At 40.1% G+C, this 23,759-nt stretch overlaps 1 long non-coding RNA gene across 2 annotated transcripts; it reads left to right on the top strand.

The window, feature by feature from the left end:
* The first annotated feature begins 247 nt into the window (after nt 1-247).
* On the top strand, nt 248-13,146 carry LOC146584639 (uncharacterized). Of its 2 annotated transcripts, none has more exons than XR_014898169.1 (3): nt 248-1,452; nt 4,644-4,736; nt 12,300-13,146. It is a non-coding gene; the product is annotated as an uncharacterized LOC146584639 (long non-coding RNA). The 2 variants fall into 2 exon arrangements; XR_014898170.1 differs by lacking the exon at nt 12,300-13,146 and adding an exon at nt 6,974-7,137.
* Nucleotides 13,147-23,759: the final 10,613 nt, after the last annotated feature.

Genomic DNA, 23,759 nt, shown 5'->3' with positions numbered 1-23,759 from the left:
GTGCGACCCAGCTCCGCCCCCCGCCGCCCGGAAATGGAGGCAGCCCGGCCCCGGCAGAGCGCTGCCCGCTGGGGCGCGGCGCTGGGGCGGCGYGGTGGAGCCGGGCACTCGGACAGTATCGTTCCACACAGCTAAACACGGGAGATGCCGTTTCCCTGCGGGTTTACACAAGGGCTTCTCTTCTCTTCTGACTTAAGCGGATAGGCGGGCTTGGGGGGGGGGGGAAGGCTGGCGGCGTGGGCCTTGCCCCACAAACGGAATGTAGTTATCCCCTCGAGTCTCTTTCCTCGTGTTTTTCTGCAGTCAGTGTCAGCACCGACCCCGACAGACGTCAGCGGGGGCGGGCGGGGGCGCTCGGCCGGGCGGCACCGAGTTAAGATGGCCGCGCAGGGCGCGGGCTTCGGGAACCATCTCTCGCGGCGGGAAAAAGTGACGGTGTTACTAGCAGCGTTTCGGCTTTCATTTCAGTCTTTTCAGCCTTATTCCGCCAGTATGCAGCCGCGCTATGTGTTCTCCCACGGGGTTCTTTAAGAAGCTGGGGAGATACTTACTTTGTGCCCCAGAAATGTTTTCTTACATCTTCCCGTTTGCTTTATCTTTGAGGCATACCTGTCTCTGAAGGAGCCAGTTAAATGTTTTGGGGGTGTTTTAAATACTGCTAAACCTAAGAAAAAGAGAAGTATATATGTGTGTGTGKGGGGGGGGGGRRATGCGAGCTTCCTGTGGACAAAAAAAGACTAAATGTGGCCAAATGCTATGGAAAGACTTGCTATTAGAACCAAGCTTAATTTGCTGAACAGTTAAGGAATCTGAAAACACTACCTCTACTCCCCCCAAAAAATATGACACAAAAATACTAGTTACTCATTTCTTCCCATTCATTATTTCCTCAAAGTTTTTGCCTGCATCTCTGACATGCACTGTTACTTGAGATCATGTAAGCAACAATCTGTAGGTTCAGGGAACAGAGAATTGCCTACGATTTACAGCTAGCCATACCAAATTTAGTCGGTATGCAGTTACTGTCCACGTACCTCTAAAGGAAGTATCCCCCTTTAGAAATAAACATTTGTGYCTTGGCTTATCTGTGGGAAAACATTTTAATATTTGTTACCAAACTTGTGACTTTACTATAATTATCAGTAAGGGGCCTGGAAATAGCACAAACAAGCAGTTCATGACACTATGTCAAAAATAAATGGGTTCGAATAATAAGTGGAAAACAGATCCCAAGTGAGACTGRTTACAGTCATACAATTTCTTCCTCTTAACAGTTCGCATTATTTTTAAGAGCTATCTGTTCCTGAGTGGAAAAGATCATTTGTTTTAACTGGAATGAAATACAAGATTAAGGGGAGGGAAGCATCAGAGCTATCCTGAATGCATCTGGGTATGATGTGTCTGACAGCAACTGCTCCGAGGAAGATTATTACTGCAGCACGCAATCTTTAGGTAACATACAAATTTTCTTTCCCTAACCATCATTTATTTAGACGTTGGTTTAAGCCATGTCCAAGACACTTTATTTTATATCCCTTCTACAACACATTTTAAATTTTTTGTATTTATACATACGTCCAGTCTTTTTTTGCTCTTCGGATTCATGAAGGTTAATTCCAGACATGACCATGAGATCCAGTAGACTGACCAGTGGTATCCTGAAGGTATATCACCTAGTTGTCACTGTTAAAGCCAGTTACTAGTTAAAGCATGGGAACTAATGTCTGTGACTGTTACTACAGTTAAGCTTATGAACTTGTCTGTTGAAAAGCATGTCTTCCTGGAAGGGGTTTCTATACCCTCTCAAATTTGTGGACGTTCTTTATAAAGTATAGATTTCAGAAATGGAGACTGCACTGTGTTGCTTTCCCAAACAGCTTCCTGCCCATCCTCACAATATTTTTATCCATTCTKGTTTTCTGGCTTGCTCTACCAGAGTGTTGCACTGTGAGTGCCTGCTTACTTTATGTGTTTGCTATCACTGCAGCCATGCCTGTGAACACTGGTAGATCCAAAAGCACTAGGGCCAGCCAGTCTGGCAGTAAACACACTGTGCATGCACAACTAATAAATAAATATTCTTCTGTACTTCGAATCTGACATTTCCAAGGTATGTTGGAGTAACTGCACAAGCACAGATCAATGTGTATGTACTTAATAGTTCTGCACATTCTTAGTGACCATTGATATGTCTGAGGGACCAGCAGGTCACAACTTCAATGAAGCAAGCAGCAGACTACGCTCAAAATTCGACAAAATAGGGATTGGCAGGTTAAACTGTAAGCTCTGAATCCTTTTCAGAGTTGTTGCTTCCTAGTGAACAGTTTTGTGAAACTGATCTACAAATACGTAATTTTGTATCTGATGGTATCCTACCTTGTTTGTGAAGGGACACAATTTACCCAGCAGTCCAGTTTTATTTATCACCCTTCTCTTTTATTTGCCATTTTGCCTGTCTTGTTAAACAAATCTTTTAAGCAATGATTTTTTGTGTACCTGTTAGAAACATTTCTGTTGAAGATTTTTTTTCACTGATACAGTATTATTCTTTCAGGTGACAGTTAACCAACTTTTAGTCTACTTAGTATATAGAGTCTTCATTTTGTGTTCTGATGAGTTACATAGCAGAATATTTCAGACCAAGTAGCTGAGAGTACAGGCTGCAAGGTTGATCTCCAGGATATGAAAATGAAGTAGTTCTCTAATGGAATCTAGTACATTGTTACGGCTTTGACGTACCCCAGCTGACATAAAGGTAGACAAAAGATAGGTTATGCTTACCCTGGGGCAAGGTTAGCATACAGAAGCTCCAGTTATAAATATTTTCCATTTAAGAACAGTTGGAAAGCAATTCAAAGCAGAAAAGTCTTTCTTCTGGCAATGAATCTTAACAGAATCCTGATCTTGGTGATATCTTCTTTCAACAAATTCCATAGGCGAGCTGTGTGACTTTATCCATTTTAACTTTGCTGCCTTTGCTGCCTGATTTATCTAATGCCTCTTCAGTTGGTATTATTGATCATTACTAGTGAATCCTTATGAAAAATAGTTTCGCCTATGTATAACTCTTTGGTATTTTTTCCTGCATTAAACAACCCAAACTTTTTTTTTTTTTTCATTTTAGTCTTTGCATTCCTCTAATCATTCTCAGTGCTATTATCTAAATCACCTTTATTAGAGGGTTATGCAGTACTTTGAGATAGGATTCTCATAAGGGAACTTTGCAGAGTTTCAGGAATATCAGTAGAATTTAGTAATTTTTACCAGATTACTCACAGATGTTGTATTTTGAGCTCATCCCTACTACTGACAGGATTTTGCACTGATTTTTTTAAAATACATTTGTGTTGTGGTAGTGTGAAACAGCTAAGTCCCAAGTGTTGTACTCATCTTTAAGAGCTGGGTATTAAAACTGATTAGAAGTCTTTACAGTTTAGTTTTGAATTACTGAATTGATCAAAAAAAGGAACCCAAAGTGATTATTTAAAGATGCTTATGTCATTGTGATAGTGTCTAACAATTTTACAGAATAAGCCTATGCTGTGCCTGATTCCATAAAAACAGAGAGATCCTTAAAACATCCAGTCTTTCCCCCAAAGAGCTTACAGTATAAATAATGTTAGTTTTTCTTAGAATAGATTAACAGAATTACCCGAAAGAAAACAATCCACCTAAAGCTGACTATTCCACCTGAAAATAAAATTATGAAAAAAACTACTTCTAAGAGGATTAAGAGCTGTTAATAGTCTTTTAATGCACTGATGTTTGAAGTCATACGGTGAAAAAGCTCTGTCACAACTGAGACTCACTCTGGAGGGAGATGGTCCCATTTTTTCAGCAAATGATAATTCTGGAGGAGGGCCAAAAAAAAGCAGCTCAGAAAGTTTAAATCCCCACCTCTCAAATGTTGAGGGAATGTCATTCATTTTAGTCACAACATGCCTATTAGTCCTGCCTTTCTTTTATTGAAGGTAACTTCCATTAGAAAATAAAATTTGGGCCCTGGAAAAGGTTATTTTACACTAAAGAAGCAAATCCTGCTGCATATTGTATATCCAGCATAAATATTAGTTTTCTGTCTCTTATTTTGGGCCTGCTTTAGATTAAGTTTGACTTGGGCCACAGAGCTTTGAAGCTGTAGCCCAAAGCTTTTATTTTCAGTCTAGTATTTAATAGGATCCAGTGAAATGATTGATGCACTTGGGAAAAATGCTTTTGATTAGCTTTTGTTGCTTAGCAGTCAATTCCACTGTGGACCCACTGAGTGATAGAAGACATTGTGCTCTCACACAAGTCTACTGTTTTCCCACTCATGTAAAGCAAATTACAGTAATTGGGTTAGGAGTTCTAAACACCTGCATTAAGGTGACTAAGAGCACACCTGAGAAGACAGCAACCACAGGTGGAACACAAGCAGCTTTTATGGTTATTTGTATATTCAAAAGCTGTACAAAATGGATACTGCAGCCTGTCTTAATCCCAAGAATAACTGCTGCACTCTCAAGCCAACAACTCAAGAGGTTATTTAGCTTCAGAGATCTTGCACATATGTATGAGGGCCATAAAAGAGCAGTTCAATTTGGTGTTGAGGTGTATTTGTTACTCTTTTATTATTTAATATAAATAAATCCAATTCTTCACAGGAAAGAAGTCCTGTCTGGAAAGAAATAGGCAAAATCCTGGAAGAGATGTTCAAAACACTTGCAATTTTTCATGGAAATAGTATCTTCCAAGAAGTAAGTATAAATGAAATTCTGCCTGCTGTTACAGTTGTCAGTCTCAGAGTCACTACAGATATTCTTGCCTCATTTGCTAGATGCATTCCAATTTCCAGAGTGAATGAGGACTTTTGTAACTGCTTTTTTTTTTTTTTYCTGTCCTTCACAAAGATTTTTTTGTCCAACATCTGTATGGAATGTATTTGTTAAGATCAGCATTATCCTCGTTGTGTTGGACACCTGTACAAGCGTATGGAAGGATATAATCCCTTGCCCTATTGCCTGGATCAGAGAGATGCCCCTTAGGATCTCTGTTAACCAAAATCTAGTTCCTTAGCTACCTGGAAAATTTCACCTCATTCACGCATTCATTTGTATCATATAGATTTTAGATTTTGCTTTGATACGGGAAGAAATGCAGCTAAATTGTAAGACGGTTGGTTGTGAGTTAAAGGGGGCTATATATATATTCTGACTTACATAGTCCTAAAGTTTTTCTGTATAGAAGGGACACAGATTGTCTTACACATCAGTGAAATAGTTATCATCCCTAGGAGTGTGAGGACATCCAACTCCGGCACATCGCCTTTAATGGTGTTCTCCATCATTCTGATTTTACACAATGAGGCATATCAACTAGGCAACACTCTTAGAAGAGTCATTTTTTTCCCTCTGGTTGTGATTAGTTTTGCCCTTGGCAGCAGCTACCTCCAAGGACAGAGGAAAAGCTAGAGCTATTCTACCACCTGCTCCCTTTCCCCCTTCCGACCCTAATCCGCTTTGCACTGCTCTGCCCACACACCTTCCCAGTAGGTTACATTCCTCACATTTCACAGCTGCTGCCTCTCCCGCACTCAAGCTGAAAATATCTCTTGGGCTGCTTGAACTTGAATCCTAGGGCTGGATTTTGGAGGTCTGACAAGTTCCTCTTGCCTTCAGCTTTTTCCTCGCTCCCTGCCCTGCCAACAGTGACCTCTTCCCTCTAATTCATTCAATGTAATTGTCACATGAAGCAATTCCTACGCTGCCAAGGTGCAAACAAGGCTAAAACCAGGATGGGCTTCCTTGTGTTCAAAAATTTTGTCTCACAGAGAATCTCCCTATTAAAGAATTTGATAGAGTAGTTGAGATTGAACGACAGTGCTGCTTGGGAGCAGTTGCAAAATCCATACTAGCAAAATCCATATTAACTTCTATATAGCGGGAACAGGGCTTGCATGGATGGAGTTTAAAGCTCTAGTGCCTGACTGTTCATCCACAGCACATGGCATCTCCTGTTACAGAAAGGTATGAGCTGTTCTTTTTTTTCAGTCTGTGCGTGCCTGTGTGTTTGTATTTGCATATGTACATAGTAAGAGGGCATGTGGCATATCAGAGACTGGTAGACTTGTAAAAAGCAGTGGGAGTTATTACACATTAAATCAGTTAGGAATCAAATTTGAGCATGGGGAGTGATATTTTCACTTTTGCGAGAGCTGTGATAAGTTTGGAATGGGATTGCTGAAAAGGTGAGTGTGGCCAAAATGGAAAAAGAATGTGTAAAGGAGAGGGTAAGATGCAGCCCACTTTGCTTGCTGTCAGACACTATTTGACTTTTTTATGTTCAGTCCTACACTGAGGTAATGCAAATTTGGATAAAATAAATGTTTTAAAAGTCTCTCTTTCCCCACTTTTTGAGTGTCATTTAGCAATAACATAGTTTAACAGTATAGCAGGGAAAAAAAAATCTGTTTCCACAATCTGTTATCTGTAGGAAAGGACAATGGTATTCCAGGCAATTCACAAAGCAGAGAAAGAAGGAAAGACAGCTGACTGCACAGGAGAGGTGGGCTTCAAACCTGATTATGAGAAAAAAGAAAAGATGGGTGTTGGGATGGTGACAGTAAATAATGGGTTTACAGAAAGGCATACCCAGAAATGGGTTGTATTGCAGAGTAACTTGATATCTGAAGGGAGTTATGAGCATTATTGTTTAAGGATTTGTAGGAAAGGAGTATTCTGGGGAAAACGATGAAGGTGAGAATATACAATTATTATATCCTGTTTGTGAATTTTTTAACTAAACAGCATTGGTTTTGGTGGTGGAGAGTTTTTTTTTGTGTGTGTGTTGTTGGTGTCCTAGACTTCTGTGTGAAAGGGCTCCTAAGAGGAGTTTTAGGTTTGAAAATTGTGCCGTATAATATGGATGTCCCATATAAATATGATCAGAGCTCACATCTTATGTGAAGATCTTGGCTTTTTCTGTGTTTTGATAGCAGCAACAGTTGTTTTGGACTTCAGCAACATGGACAGCTGAGCAGCTAAAAAGTACCTATTAGGTATATGCAAATAAACTAGGCCTGTGAACTACAGCCAACACTGAGAGGATTCCTCAGCTTTTGGTGCGTACACAGAGTAAACTGCATCGCAGGACAGTTCAGCCAATCTCACTGCCTGTGCATGCAGCCACTCTCTACATGCGCAGGAGATCTCTCATACTGGAGCTGCTATATGTTTGCAGAGCTGCACATGGATAATTTACCTTTTGGAGGCTGCAGAAGTCCTCAATCTGCATCTGAGCACGGCACCTCCAGAATCCTGTGAATGGTCCTGCAGATGATATTTTAATTCAGCTGCATGGAGAATTTAATTCATCTGTTAAAACTGCAGACCAGCTGGGCTCCTTTACTTCTCCTGTAAAGATACATGATCAGAATACTTACTGAAAGTTCATATTTTCACAGAAAATAAAGGAAAATTAAAAAAAAAAAGAATTCCTCAACACCTGGTCACCGTCAGACAGCATGTAACAAGCCTTACACTTAAGTATTTTTGAAGGACCCACAAAAGCAAGTCCCCCTGAGTAGATGTGTCAAGTCTGGCCCTTTATGAATGGATGAACATAGGGAAATGCCCACAGGGAATCCTGCATTACCTGGCACCACTCCTATTTATCAGCATTGGTGGACAATGTCAATGCTGAGAAATTTGCTAGAGGGGAAAAAAGCAGGAGCTAAAAGAACAAAGAACAAGAAAAAACAATATAGTGACTCAGAGCCGCTCCTATTTTGGGTTACTGCTAGTGGCTGGATGTGAAAAATTACAGCTGTGATCCTGACCATGCTTTTTGCTATGAAATAGGGTTCAGGTCTCTCAAGGTCTAACTACAGACTGACATCTAGTGGATGTAAAATAATGCTCCACAGAACTGAATTTAAAATCCTCTTCTCTACTTGAATGATTATACTAGTTTATATGCGTTCACTGTGGATGTTCAGTCTATTTGTTATTTGATGAAACCACGAATTAATGCAATTTATTAATTTCATTTGTGTAATATAAAATTTCCTGAATGAATCAATCAACCTTCATTATAAAACAACAACAACACAGGAGATGATAGGCTAAAAGAAAGTTTGAATACACAGGAACAAAATTAATTTTTAGCTAAATCACATAAACACAAGACTTCATATAAGACTTTCCATAGTTCTAATAGCATGTCAACAGATAAGCTTTGTAAGACAAGGACAGGAGATCAGACATTGCTATCAAGGTTGTTACAAAACATACCTATAAAGTTTGAATTTAGAGAATTTATGAAAGGCAATCTTATGTTACCTTAAGCAATAATATTTTAGAAGATTCTGTTGGTAATTCAGAAGTTGACACACATACTTTCCGTCTGTCTGTCTCTCTCTCTCTAGCTAAAATATTTCCAAGGAAAGCTATTAGAATGATTGACAGATACAGAACTAGGAAATAAAGAGTTCAAATGCCAGTTCTTACAATCCTTTTCTTTAGGTCTTTGTCAACTTTTGCAATTATGAGAACAGTTTAACACTTATGAAAAAGGATGGTGAAAATTAATGAAAACTGATTTTGATATAAAACTGCAAGACACACAAAGATCTAGTTGAAAATCTCAGACACAAAGCTCTTAGAACTTTCAGATGCCAGCTTTTTTTACTTGAAAAATATACAACCTAAAACATTTAAAATGGGAACAACTATTGCAATTAAAGCAACATCTTCAGAAGATGTTTGTGGATTTTAGGATATTTTATTGCCTTCTAATTTCAAAACCTTCACAAAGAAATCTGTCATTCCCATGAAGCTGGGAAGAAAAAAAAAAGAAAATTGTTTCTTTTAAACCAGTATATAAAGACTTTCCAAGAAGTTCTTCTGAAAGGTAGCTTTGATCCATTCATGGTTTATATGACTTTTTTTTCTACAGGATCATGTCAGCAGACTAACATAAAATGCTATGAGGTTTTTTTTTCAGCTAGCCTCTTAATTTTATTAAGCAGCCACAAATATAAATTAAATTGGATAGGTGCCTTCTGCATATACTGATTACAAGATTTGGCCTCTACAGAAGTCATCATTTGTATTTACGTGTCAGGATTCAGATTTTCTTAATTAAAAAAAAACATTTTTAATGAATGAGAATAATAATGTTTTAGAAATACAAATTTACTAGCTCAAACGAGAATAAAAGAAAGTTCTGAAGGAAAACATTGTATATCTATTCACCTGTCCAATGTCCTCCCAAAGACCTAARCCTGTACAAATAAAATCAGTCCACTGTATCCACTTATCCACTTGCTAGACCTAGAATACCTATCTCTATTCGCCTCTTCCCACTTCATTTATTAACTTCTGTATGTGTGCACTCATAAAATGTTACCTCATTAGTAACATTAGTCACTGTTACCTCAGTAACATTACATGTAGTTATTAAGTAAGATGAATTGATAATTAAAGTAAATATTAATTATTTATACTGTGCAAACACAGACATGTTCAAGACACTATCAAGGAAAGGCAAGCCTGCTTTCTGAGATGAGTAGTGAGTGCTGATACASGCTTAGTACAAATACTAGTTTCACTGGAGAGAGAAATAAGGAGAAAACACAGCAGGGATTTGGAGGTGAAGCTTCAGTTGGCAGGAGTTGGGTCTGGGATTATATTAACCTGTTTATCCTTGACTATCATTTTTGTTACCTGGGACTCTGCAATTTCATAACCCGTTAGGGCTCTGGAAAACATCTTGTTTGCCTTCCTCTCTGTGTGGTCCTGTTTGGAGGCAGGAGGCGAAGGAGAACAGAACAGAATATGGCAGTTTAGTCTGCTAGATTTCATTTTTGCCATTCGCCCATGCTAACCCAATGCTGACAAAACAGCCATGTCTGCCTGCAGGGCAAAGAGACACAATGGGCTCATCACACTCTGAGAGTGTGTTTAAAAATAACAGGAAACCCTGCTCACGCTGCTCATCGTGGCAGGGCAGGAGAACCTGCAGGGTCAGTGCAGTATTGCAAGGAGGATGAGATATTTGTTGAACTATTAAGGCAATGTTGTTYGAGAGGCCTCAGCTCTGTGGGACACATTCTCTACTCCGTCATATCTGCTTTATGCCAACATAATTGAAAGGCAGAGATACATCTCCCACAAGATTTTTGTGAGTTGTTTTTCCAGCTATAAACTTCATCCAGCCACATCTGGTATAACTTACCAAACTAATATGTGCTTATCCCTAAAATGTTGTTTACACCTGCACGTTCATGACTTCTGAATGCAGGCTGTAGTTTCTCAGCCCTGCCATGCTCACTTGGGCAAAGGAGGAGTCACCTGAGAAATCAAAAGCAGGTAACAGATTTTTCTTAACAAAAGACAGAGGTTTGTAAGACTACCATGCTAGCCAGAGTCTGAGCATGGTGTGCACCCTCATTCCTGAAGAAAGGAGTGCCTGTAACTAGGAATCTATTATAAATCACATTTTTAGTGAGACTGGCAAAGCTGCATAACTCTAGCCCCAGGGAATCTGTCTAATTTGTCAGCTAAAATTCAGTCTTCTGATAGAAAACTAGTCCATTCATGCTTCATGAAGGCTAATTACCCATGGAAAGAATCTGTTCAGGTAACTGTCAGCAGCAATGTGGTATGGCACCATGATAATGCTTGCGATTCCCAAGGGGAGATCCATGGATCTCCCCTGGCTTGCTGTGTTGTGCCCTAGCCACACAGCAGCTCTCCCCCATCTCTTTTACATACCTGCACATTGCTTCCATGCACAGTCAGAATATCCCAGGAGAGAGACGTCCTGATGTGGTGCTTCTATAGGGACCCTGTTTTCTCTGAGTAATAGAGCAAACCCTGTTTGCTCTTCTGTCCTCTGCGTCTGGAAGGAGCAGAAAATTTGCCATAGCTGGGATGATCTACAAAGAGGCAAGCTTTGCAAGGAAAGATAAGGAGGTTTATTAAACTGTTAATAGCACTGCAAAAACAGGGTGAGTCCTTCTTCAGACCTGCCGCAAAAGCTGCTTACAAACTCAGCACCACTTATGTCTCAAGACAGAAGGAATGTGGATAATATAGAGCAAATATAAAATTCCAGAAATAATCAGGGGAGGAAACATTAGTTAAATTCTTAAGAACTTATTTGTGTAATCCTTTGCAGCCATTATGACCTGGAAAAAACTCCAGCATTGAGTAAGTTACCACAGATTTTAATTTCATGTATTGGAGAAGAATTTTGTTTCTCTGCTGATGGGAGTAATCACAAAGGTTTTCTAATTACAGATCATAGTCTAACATCTAATTTCATTTCATAATTTTAGGCACACAGTATATTTTTTTCCTTCTGTGAAATAATTGTTTTCAAAAATTGTTGTAATGCAGATTGACTGACTAAGCCTTAGTTCAGCACAGTTCTGATGCCAATGCATATCTGCAGGAAACTGAGCAGTCTCCCGAAGCTGGGATGATTCAGGCTTAAAATAGTGCCTGCATTTAAGTTTATCATGTGTCGAGGCCCCTCCGTTCTGTTTGACACCATCAGATCTGTGTATTTGTTCTATTTGATGGTATCAATAACGAGTCTCTTCTCAGAGTGCTGTATAGAAAAGGGAGCATAATTGTCCAAAAGGAGGCATATTAAGTGTTTGCTTTTAAATCAAAGAACACTTGAAATATTAAATGAAGAGGGAATACAATATCAAAGTCACTCTAACTCATCTCAAAAATACTGATGAACATTAATGATTTACTTTGGGCTTATACATCTGTTTGCTCTTGTATTCAAAAAGTTGCATCGTTACCTTAGTAACTCCAACATCTCACAGAATTTAGTCTGTTCTGAATCTAAAGTACACCCTCTTAAGGAAATACATACAGCTTCTCATGAAAGCACTTTTCCTCTCTTTCCCCCCCAGCCTTGTTTGTAAAGGAAGAAATAATGGCTTGTTTTATCCTGAATGGGCCATTTTTGTCTTTTCTTCCTCCTCCTCCCATCTCACTAATGATATCTGTGATTTAAACACTGGGGCAAACTCAGCTGCTATGTTCACTGTTTAACGATGTTCTTAAATGAGCCTTAAATGAGTTGTGCTTCTTCTACTCCCATATTGGTACATCCTGAAATGCCATACAGAACCTTCTTAAGAAACTTCACTTCTTATTTTAAAGGGTAGCTCAATTCTCCAGTCTTCCCTGTTGTATATTTCTTTGCACAAAGGCAACATAACTCTGCTCAGGTACACTAGTATTTTCACTGTCATATTTCAACCCTTCTTAGAATTCCCGACTTTCCTTCTTCAGCCCTTGGTGTGGCAGCAGACATAAAGAAGAGCTTGTCAATGAGTCTCGCTTCTGCCCCCCAGCAGAAAAGAAAGAATGTGGGGAAGAGTAATACCACCCTGCAGGAGTGTGTGCTTTCAGGATGCCYAAGATGACTTAAATGGTCTGCCATGAGATTGCCTGACATCTCTCTTGCAACAGAGATGATTGCTGATGATCCAGGCCAGAGTTAAGCCAGCCAAAAGTTACAGCTGCAACCTGCTGTTGGAGGTAACAGCTCTGGAAAGGGACAATCCTGCATTTCTCCAGCTGCCAATTCCCACCATTGCTCTCATTTCAGACCTAGCAATTGCTGGGCTGCTGAAGGAGCCAATTCAATGGGCTAATCCAGCCTTTTTTCCCTCCCCCTCACAGGCTTATTTTTCTACTGGATGATTTAGTTGAATCCCCCTGCACCTCCAGGACTACTATTTCTGATGTATAAAGGGTGTTGAGAGGAGAATGAGGGCAGACCCAGGCTAGACCGGTGGAAGCAGCTCCAAAACTGAATCGACAGACACTCGGCTCACAGGGGATGCTCAGTAGCACGGCTGCCCCCAAGAGCGCCGTCCTTCCTTCTGCCCGCTTGCATCCTGCTCCATCTTTCCCCATCACCTCCTGTGCTGCGCAGCTGCTAAGAAGGAGTGGATGGACAAAACCCAACCAAGCCTGTCTCTGTAGCAGGTCCAGTGCTGGCAGTGGCCCCTGCTCACCTGTGGCACTCTGCTACTACCAGAAGCAGCAAGACTTGTCAAGTGCTGTGGTTTACATGACAAAACAGAGTTTGTTCCAGATGTTGATTTTTTTAATTAATAAGATTTATTCATACTGATGCAGAATAAAAGGAATAAAAACAAGCTTAAAGCTTCAGAAGAGTTTCAAAGCTCATTACTCAATATTATTTGCTCAGTGCATAATCTCTTCTCATCACTCATTGACCACTGGCAAACAAAGAACTGAGCTAACAACTTCCAACTTCCTTTCTCAAGACAAGCTTCTCAAAAATACTCGTTTTTTGAAGTTGTACTTCCACTTATACAGACCCTCCACCCCAAAATATCTTCTAAAAGCACCATTCTACTTGTCTTTTGCATTTAAGAGTCTTGCTAAGAGGATTTTACAGTAAGATGGGTAGATAGGTAGATTTTTTTAAACAAGAGTAAGGGGGAGAAAATTCCAAAAGGAGGGAAGCCTACCTGTTAGTATGAAGACAAAAACTATTCTATTTTTTTTCCTTTAATTTATAAAAATGCCTTGCAAATCCTTGCACTGTTTGTCTATGGGGGAAGAAAACATCTCAGATCCTTACACAACAAAATAAGTTAGACTCACATGAAGCAGAAAAGATTGATTGATTTAATGATTAAACTAAAGTAGGATGTGTAAATGGCTGAGGCATGTATCAGGGAAACATTAACTGAAGTTTCTCAATGTGTCTACCTCTGCATTCTTAATAATTCACTTACAGTGGATGCTTAAGTGGGCTGTCTTGGTCAGTTAGCTCTCACTAGCATTACATGTACAGGGTTCGAAGTTTTATTTATTCAATTGCAAAGAAAGCCAGTAGAATATGTCCACTTTATGATAGTTTATAAATCTACCTCAGAGCTGATCAACATTKTCTAAAGTTTTGGGTGATTCTATCCTCTTTAAACTTGGATGAAATAATAAAAGCATTTTTCATGTATTTGCCGAAAACAATAACTTTTTTTTCCTGCCAGCTAGAGAATTCTCTGAAACTGTCCAGCTTTTGAAGTGGGGATAAAAAAATGTTCATGAACATTTTAACATGAAGAATGAAGGAAAACAACATTAAAAGCTTTGCTGCATTTGGATAGAAACAGAGATTACAGAATGCCCTTGGTTGCATAATCTAAGTAGGAGTGACAACATCCAACTGATCTCATTATCACAGTTTGAGTATAGAACTACCAGGGCCTTTCCCATACTATAGCGACAAGGACAGTGACAGGTTTCGCCCTCAGTTGCCATTCAGTTTCTAGCACTTCCACGAATGACCCTCAGCAAAGGTAGAACCAAAGATGGTATATTTTGAAACATGAGCATCTGCTCTGTTGGCACAGGACTGGCATATCTCAGGCAACCTGGCAGTCGGGGAAATGTTATTTCTAACTGGTGCTGCAGCAGTGCTGAGAAGGTCAAGCATCCCTGTGAATGGCACCGAAGAAGAGACTCTCTCAGGATTAGCTGTTACCAGCTCATGTTAGACTTGAACTGATGACCATAAAGTCAAAGGTGTGGTAATTCATTAGTTGCTTCCTGAGCCAAACCTCCATATCACACCATTTCAGATTAATTTTACTACAGAACATGGATTTGTACAACACACTAACATTTTTGCTGGCTGCAACATGAGTGTGAAATCCTGCTGGCCTGGGCTAGCAGCAGATCCAGCCCAGGCACACGCCAGAGATAAAACTGAGACATAGAATTATAATCCCTCCTCTCCCCTAAATAGCCCTCTTTCCTTCTTGGTCTGCATGGGAACGTTCCCAATTACTACCCATATTAGGGACATATTATCGTCTCCTCCATGAAAGCTTAGCTGTGTTGCCTGACACGTTATTGGAAGAAAGCCGAAATTCCATCCATTTATGACCACTTCCATGTTCCTCCCCTCTCATGCCTGCAAGAGCTGTCCCACAAAGCTTGCTCATGCAGCCCTGGCTGTGCCTAATGCCACAAGGTGGTTTCAACATGTGCATTTCAAAAAGTTGGTAAGATGCAAGAAAGGAAGTCATGGCTACAAGTCAGAAAGCAGAAGCTTAATGTACATTTTCCTCCTTGTCTTATCATTTTGGAAATGGGGAGGGGATAGAAGGTAGTTTCTTGATGAAGCATACAGTTTCTTAGTTCGRCTTAGCTGGAGTACACATGCTTGTGGTTCCTCCTCACAAATACCGTATTAGGCTCAGAGCCAATACAAACACAAAGTTTGTCTTCAACATATATAGTGAAAAAAATAGTTCCAGATCACTCCAAATTAGAGCATGTACGTAAAGAGAGGGAGCGATGGCAGGAAGGGAAGAAGACAGCTCTGATAATTTTAACAGGGTTATGCTAAACTCTGCCCTTAATAGGTTATGTTATGGAAAGCACAGCTATTTTCCCTAGCTGGCATACTTTCTACAATGCAAATAAATCAATATTCAAATCCAGTAGGTGAAAGACCTCAAATTTATGTATTCTTTAGGATAAGAACTTTTGCAGGACTATATGGGAATCGCGATGCCAGTACTCACTTTAATTTCAGAGATACATGTACACTTTATGCCAGAGCCAGTGTGAAACCTTCAGGTTTCCTTCCTGATAAAGGCACATTAACAAGTGACATGATTGTTGTTGATTTTGTCTTTATAATATATTCCCCATTGTGAAAGCTTGCAAAACCATCTGCCCCAAGCTGTTTGTGGAAAGATTCAAACCTGACATTTAAATAGGAGATCTCAAAATCTTTTTAGTTTTCCTCACACCTTAAGAACCTTAAGATCCAGTCACCCATTCATGAAGCAGAAATGGCATAAAGTAAAAGAAGTACTTTGCAAGCAGTGTAGCAACTGAAATAGCTTTGAAATGCTTGATCACTACTGAAGAAAGGAAGAAGGAAAAAGAAAAAGATCTAARTTTGCTTGCAGGTAGTAAGCCACTAGAAGTTAAATTAAAAATAAAAGCAACCTTATGAATTAATAAATTACTTGTGACAATTAATTTGCCAAAGATAAATCCATGAAGTTTTCGTGGAGAATACAAATTCTAGTCTAGTCTCATGTGCCTGYCTAAATTTCTGCTTCAGTTCAGCATGATGCATTTGCCTTTCTCTCCATAAACTGTTGATCTAAAGCCTGCCACTTGCCTTTCAGTTAGGCAGCTTTAGGTTTTTGTTACAAGATTTTTTGAAGAAATTTCAAGAAAATTTTAAATAAATTTTCATATTTTCAATAAATATGAAGTAGTAGACTTTGTATTTCTTAGCATGATAGCATTAAAAAGAGGGCTGAAGTTGTAGTGCTGCTAAATCCAAGTATTACTGAGATTTTCATTTGTTTAAATATTTTAACGCTCCTTGGCTAATGTTTCAGTCATGTCGTACAGTTCAGCCCAGAAAGGGCACAATCTTTGCCCAGCCTCCAAAAGCTGCTGCCTGCTTCTATCATTAGATAGGAAACAAGTATCTGTTTGGCTTCCCTCTACTGTCTCTTGTAGTTACGAACTTTGCATCTTAATGCTTCCCTGTGGGCTGGGGATTATCTGCATGTGACTTCACCTTTCACGGCAAGCTGAAAAACTTTCTAAAAGCAGCTGAAGGCTGTTCCTGCAGCTCCACCTTTTGGAAGCTGGGGATCAACCAGATAAGCAATCTGGTTGATTATTTCTTTACTAGCGAAGGAATTAACCAGTTGTGTTTGTGGCTGACATTAATCTCTTTAAAAATCTAAAGAATAAAGCACTTCAGAGGTTTTAGAGATTTGTTGATTACTCACTGAAAGCCTTAAACACATTATACTGGGGACATTTTTATTCTGAGTAGTATCTGGAGGCTGCCTGGTAAAGACATAAACGTATGTATTTAAAAAAAACAGTAATTAAAAAATATTTGGTTTTTCTGCTTAAGATTTACTGAAATCATTGTGCTAGATTCAGATGTGACATAAGTAGACAACGACATATCCAGCCACATTTGGTCCAGGTCAAACTCAATGCTATTACTGTGCATTAGAGTTGAACCTGGTTTCCAGTCCTCCATTTGCAAGCTTGCACATGATTACAACCTTAGGACTTTCATGCAATGCAGTGCTGAGTGCCTTCAGGTCATTAGGTAGTTTCTGTGCTCCAGTTGCAGATTGGATTACCTAGTTGCCTTTAAGGAGAGCCCAGCACACAGCAGGATGTGATCTTGCCCTGTACTGGTGTGATGAGAACATCTTAAACGCATCCAGAAAGCATCTTGGATGCCATGAATGTCCAGAACATCTGGATTACAGCACAAATCTACCTCTGCTATAAAAAGCAAGGGTATACTGTGGACTGCATAAGGGCCTGATCCAAGGGCTACTAAAGACTGTGGAATGATACATATTACTTCCAGTAGGACTTGATTCAAGTCTGTGGTGAGTTTTAAGATGAAAAGACATTGCAGTGGCCAAAAATGACCTTTAAGAGAAGAGAATCCCAGGAGAATAAATACCTTCACTTACTGGTTTCATAAAGAGGGATGAGTGAAAAAATTAATAACTCGCAAATCAACAGCATAAAATGCTTTCTACCTCTTTTTACCATTCAACCATGGATTAAATTGCTTTGATGAATATCAAGCGTGTATTTGCCTTTCATCACTTTTCATGTTCTAAACTTTGCCCCTGGCCTCGTCATCTCCGTTTCAGACTACTAAATACTATATGTGCACAGAAGCAATTTTGCGTGTATAATGATAGGCATGACTGTTAAATTGGTTTCCAGTGTCTTTCAGGCTGCGTCCCTGCAGAATCGCAATTAAACACTTGACAAACCACAAGGCTCTGCTAAGCCTGCTTCAAAAAGTTCTGCTGGTAAGGATGGCAGGCTGCCTCGCTTTTTCACCGAAAGGCTGAGAGACCCAGCATTGCTTGATCTCTTCTTAAAAATACTCTGTTTTCCCCCTTTGGCTTGGCGGTTCGTGTTTCAGCTGTAACATTCTGCCTCAGTTCACTGTGCCTTGCAACAATCTCGCCTTTGTTTGGCCCTACTACCTCATTTCTCTCTATTAGCCTTTAATCCCTGTCAGGGTTTCACCTCTGCGACGATGAGGTCACAGCTCACGTTGATTGGGAAAGGAAATCCTGATGATTGTTGCTGACAGAAAGCTGATAATGCTGGTTTTGGCAGCAATAAATTCTCAGTCTCTAAATGAACACTAATCTTGGAGCCAGAAATCAGCCCTTTCAGTAGTTTTTTGGCCTCATTCACAAACATTTTCCCATGCTCAAGCTGCTTGACCTCTGGAGCATTCAATGCACCTATGTTATTGTGCAGAACTGTTTATTCAGGGATCAAAATAAGCAGCCATCTATCAGTGAGAGGCAGGTGAAATTATGAAATAAATCAGCAATGCAGTCCTCACTGAGAATGCCACACTCATCTCTCTCCAACTTCTGCATCTGTATCTTCTGCAACTGTAAGTACAAAATTCATATCCTCTACTGAGCAATTCTGTCAGCATTTCTCTTTCTTCAAGTAACTGTTGGTGTCAGGATCAATTTGATTATTTTAATTTTTTGCAAGAAAAGGAATATGTCATGGAGACAGATGAAAGAAGTAAGCAGGGGGAGGTTGTGCTGTTAAATTCCCAATTCATGTTGCTGATCCAATAAGTGTTTCAGTAAAGAAAGTTTTTAAGGAACCCTAGGCAATGCAGATGCTTCTTTTAAAACATTATAAATGCTACCTTTAGTGTGGTTCTGCCAGTTTTAATCAAATATGGCCATTGAATTGACCTTTCTCCACTGCAGCATCCATTATATGCAAACTCCTTGGGCATCCATCAACAGCACATCTCCTTGCCAGTAACAAGTGGCAGCAAAGTTCACCAGCGGCTGAACAAGGTCTCGATAAGTACTATATAAAAGAGTTTACCTATCATAAATCCAAAGCAGAAGAGAAAACAAAAATTAGCAACACCAGAAAAACAAAATTCTGCATATTTTATTCTCTGTTTGTGTCTCTTCCTCCTGCTGTTCTCCAGAACAGATGTTCCTTCAGCATACTGCAACCTCATCTCCCTCCAAGTGTATTACCTACATAAAACCTCAGCGAGCCTCAGTGCTCTCTAATGCAGGTTCTTTGTGCATTAATTAACTCCTGGACAGCTGTGTCCAGGTACAATGCTCCAAGAAATGTGAAGCTGGTGGCTGAAAACTTCAGCCCTCTCCCTGCCAGTCCAGTCTGGCTATTGTTCTTGTCTCTCCAGCAAGCTAAACTCACTCCTTTGATCAGAGTAACCCCGGACTTTGGTCTGAATGCGCAGTTGAACTTTACAAATTGAGTCTCTCCCAACTAACAAAGTGGGTATTTTACTCCCTTTCCTGCTAGCTGAAACAAAACTCCATGCTCCTGTGCACAGCTGGTAGCATTTTAGTCAGGCAATCCCTATATAATCTATTGTAATTTTTTTCTTCCTTCCACAGCACGTTGCGCTTCCAAATGGTCAAAGTTGACTATTGCTTAACTGCAATTCCCTGCATATGAGTTCCAACAGAGCTTCCTGAGGGAGCAATTCAGGTGTCTGAACCCAGATGTGCAGTGCTATTTTAGATGACTTATACTATCCAAGGGCTATACTATACAGGGCTGGCAGGAGGGTTGTGGGATCTGTGGAAGACATGCACCTTTCCAGAGCAGCAGCCAGAGTCCAGGCAGGGTATAATGCAGTGTTAAAAATGAGTCATTTCAGCCACCTGAACCATTCCCTCTGTGTTCAGGAAACACCACACCATTAGAGAGGCATACTACTTCTGAATGTGCTACGTATATTTACCTCGTATATAACCAAGGATCAAAACTAGGTCAATATATGCTGATATACAAATCGGTGCTTCAGTGGTTGCATAGACATTCCTACCTTCGCAAGGACAAACATCAATATGTTTGTATCATAGTCCTTATGCCTACAGGTAACTTTTCTATATATCTTTTATGTGTCTCTCAATCTGTCTGCGTCTCATGTTTTGCAATCCTCCTCTCAGCTAGATCTATTGGCCTGTGGGTTAAACTCTTCAGAGGAGAAACTGAAGCTTTGTTCCTCGAATTACTGCAGCTCTCGGATTCTTTCCAATCTTGGGTGATTTAAACCTCTAGCGCTGACTATGATTTGCTTGGTTGTTTGCAAGAGAAATTTCTGATCAGCGCAGTTTGGCTCAATCAACATTCCCAGCTGCAAAGCTACTCTCACCCCCAGCTGAGAGTCCCTCTTGGTGCATCTGAACACTACTTTGTGCAAGGAGCCACTCAGCAACAGCAGAGAAGCCCAGCAACAGATACATGAACATATAAAGCCAGAGCACACAACGCAGAGATGCGCTGGCTCCTCGGTGCTGGGAGCCCAGTGAGGGAGCAGGAAGGATGAAAGCAGGAAAGTGGCTGCGACATTGAAAAGGCAAGCAGAGATGGTAGCCTGGTCAACCTGTTTTCCATTACCTGCCTTGGAAGAGCAAGAGCAAACTGCCTTAATTACCCATATGTTATCTTTGCAGTGGGTTGGGCTTGATAGTCTGACCCTTATTTCATTATTTCAGAAGCCTTTCATTTGTATGCCCTGGGATACTGTAGAGACAAAGTGCTGCATAAATATATGGATAAATACACTCTAGCATATAGATCAAACCCAACAGGGCTGCAGTATCATCCTTTCCTTCCCAGATTCAATTACAGATTATAGGTCTCACCATTTTGTGCTGATTTCTTTGAGCATTTGGCCATATTCTGCCCATGCTGCACAGCTCCATTTCACAAATATAAACCTCAAACTGCAAATGATTGTAGTAATGTATCCTGAGAAAAGGATGTGCGGGTAGATAGGCTAATTGCTAATGGATAAAGTCCCAATAGATGGTGCTTATTTTTCCTGAACCAGATCAAACTTCTTTCTGTGCATTGCAAATGCCTTTTCGTGTGCACCTCTTCACAAGCTGCTCTTGATAAACACACTGCCCTGCTTTTCATACATATCTGTCGCTAAAGAGGCTGTATATTATGTTATTAAAATCACATTTTTGGCATCTTACATTTTTTACATCAATATAGCATATAAGCTAAAGAAAACATTTTATTTTAAGCCTTCAGACACCAAGAAAGTAATCTGGACTTGCCTTGCTAGAGTACTACATGATATTGCTAAAACATACACCTAACTCATCCAAATTAGCATCCTGAACCTTATCAGAGGAAAAAATATAAGCAGCTCAGGAAATGGAAAACCTTTTAAGGAAGCAAAATTTGAATGCTAAGTACACTGTTTTTCTGCAGTGCCATTTTAATCTAGTTACACAACTATAACTGAGTAATTAAAGTCACCACAAGGCTTTTTCCAGTTCTACACTGAATGCATTATTCCCATTACAAAATACGATCACTTAARCTAAGGTAACCGCAGTATTACTGTTGCAGCACTGTTCTGCTGCACCTTTAATCTTTCTTAAGCAACACAGCTGAAGGCAGCAGCACTGCCTGACTGCCATGCTACAATTACATGACAACACTGGGGCTGAGAATTGCCTTGGCTTTGGGAAATTTTACATAAGCAACTTCTCTGTCTTGAAAAACAAGCAGTTAATTACAGCAGAACTTTAACCCCATTGGCTGTGGGCATTTTTCTTGCAAAATCCATTTTCCACAGTAAGATTTCTTCTGCTCATTTTGTCACCTCTTTTTGTTCAAAGATAGTTTAACAATTACTATCAGGTAATGCTCATTCTTAGTCTAGTTTTTATTTATTTCCACCTTGTCAAATATAATTAAATTGCAAGTTTTAAATGCCTCTGTACTGCTTGGGTCTACACCAATCTCTGTTTCTAATTCCAAGTCCCCACTGCTGAAGACTCAGTAGTGTTGAACAAGGGACCTTTCCCAGATCTCCCTGTCCAGCTTTGCCTTCTTCCACACCAGCCGAAAGCTTAAACCAGCACCTTCCACTATCCCATCTTCTGCTATAACTTCAGGTGCCAGTTTCATTCAGATGACACCCAAAATGAAGCCCAGATACACATTAAGCTGCTGTTACCACCAAAAGACCTGAACTTCTTCACCTCAAGCCACGTATCCCTACTTTGATGCACTCTCTGCCTTGTGCCATCACACAGCTTTTTATGTGGCCATACAGGGGGCTTTGGATTCTGGTTAATACAATTCCCCCTCCTTACCTCCCTCACCCTACTTATTATTTTTTTTAATCAGGACCCATGCAGTGAAGGTACTATTGGAAGCAAGTGGTGATACGTGGGAGTAAACTGCTGTAGGCTGGAAGCAAGTGGGCTATTTTGGTTACGTTATTGACTGGCTCTGCCTTAAGCTACCTTTAAAAGCCTGATCTTGGTGGCAACCATACTTGGACAGAGGAGCAGAATAGTGTTGTATGGAATGTTGCAGCAGAGGCAGGAATAAGATCCCAGTTATCCAGAGCAGCATTCTTCTGCTTTTGCTGTAAGCTTCTCCTCTCTTCTCCTACAGTCCTGTGCATAATCCAATATATGCCATCTAACTGATGCAGTAATTGAAACAGAAGTCACACTCTCAACAATATTTTTCATTATATACCCTCATTCATATGTGCAAAAGATCTATCCTAAAGGAGGCATATATTTAAAGATTAGTCTAGTGCCTTTGCATGCAAGTGTGTGGCAAGCCGGACAAGTTGGGTTTCCTAAGGAATTAAGAGGCTGCAGGGATGCCTATTTCATAAATCCCATGTGGGATGTGATGGGCAGGAGCTGAGAAGGTCAGCTTGACACTTCAAGGCATGCTCCATGGCTGAAATATGAGCCCCAGTGCACTTGGTGATGAAAACTGAGATGACTCAATACCGGAGAGCCTTGGTGAGTTCTAGTGGTTTGATCTAAYGCAGACGTGCACCTAAGTCCTACCTGATAAAAACATAGTGCTGAGGTGCTAAAGCCTAACTCAGCATAGACTGAGCATTTGCAAACTATTGATTTTCAGAAGTTTATCACATTCTTATGTTTGTGTAGATTTTCTTGGAAATAGAAAATGTTCCCTCCCTAATGCAAAGGTCATCCCTCCTGGGAAGCATGGAGTTGTGCTCAACAGCCAGAGAGCATGTCAGCAAGACATCCACTCTTACTTTAATACAAGAAAGTTGCAAATTTAGACTCTCCATTAGCAGCAGGCAGTGCATCTTGTGCTCTGCCATTTTTCATTTTTTATTCTATGTGCATTCCCTCCTCTGGCAGCTCAAGATTGCAGGCACTCTGGTTTGCCATGGTTTTATTCTTAAGAACATCAGACCTGTTTCTGGCTAGGAAATAAAACTGACCTGACACACAGGAAATTTCTGGCAAAACACTACTTTTGGCAAAATCATAGTGCTGAAAACAGTATCACATAACAGGAAGTGTTGAGTAAATATAATGGTAGGCTCCACTGCCAGCTCTTCCTCTAAAGCATAAAAGAGGAGCTGGGAGTCTGCCTTTCACTATCAATTACCATATATTTATTTTTTAGCAGCACATAGTGGTTTTGATCTGTGCAGGGTTCTCCATACTTATAAACATAACTCTACTAAACAAAACCAAAGTACTTTCAGGTAGCTTTAGGATGTGGTTTAACTGACCTCTGAATTTTCTGCAGAAATTATGTACTTTAAAGGGATGGGGTCTGATTTTTTTAAATTTTTATCCAGGCTTTACAAAATGGGGGTGGACGGGGAGATCCTAG

This window comes from Rhea americana, unplaced genomic scaffold (assembly GCF_003343005.1).
Source record: "Rhea americana isolate MKP2758 unplaced genomic scaffold, rheAme1 scaffold_91, whole genome shotgun sequence".
Taxonomy (NCBI): Eukaryota; Metazoa; Chordata; class Aves; order Rheiformes; family Rheidae; genus Rhea; species Rhea americana.
The sequence above is the reverse complement of the archived record's forward strand: the minus strand, read 5'-3'. Positions and strand labels throughout refer to the sequence as shown.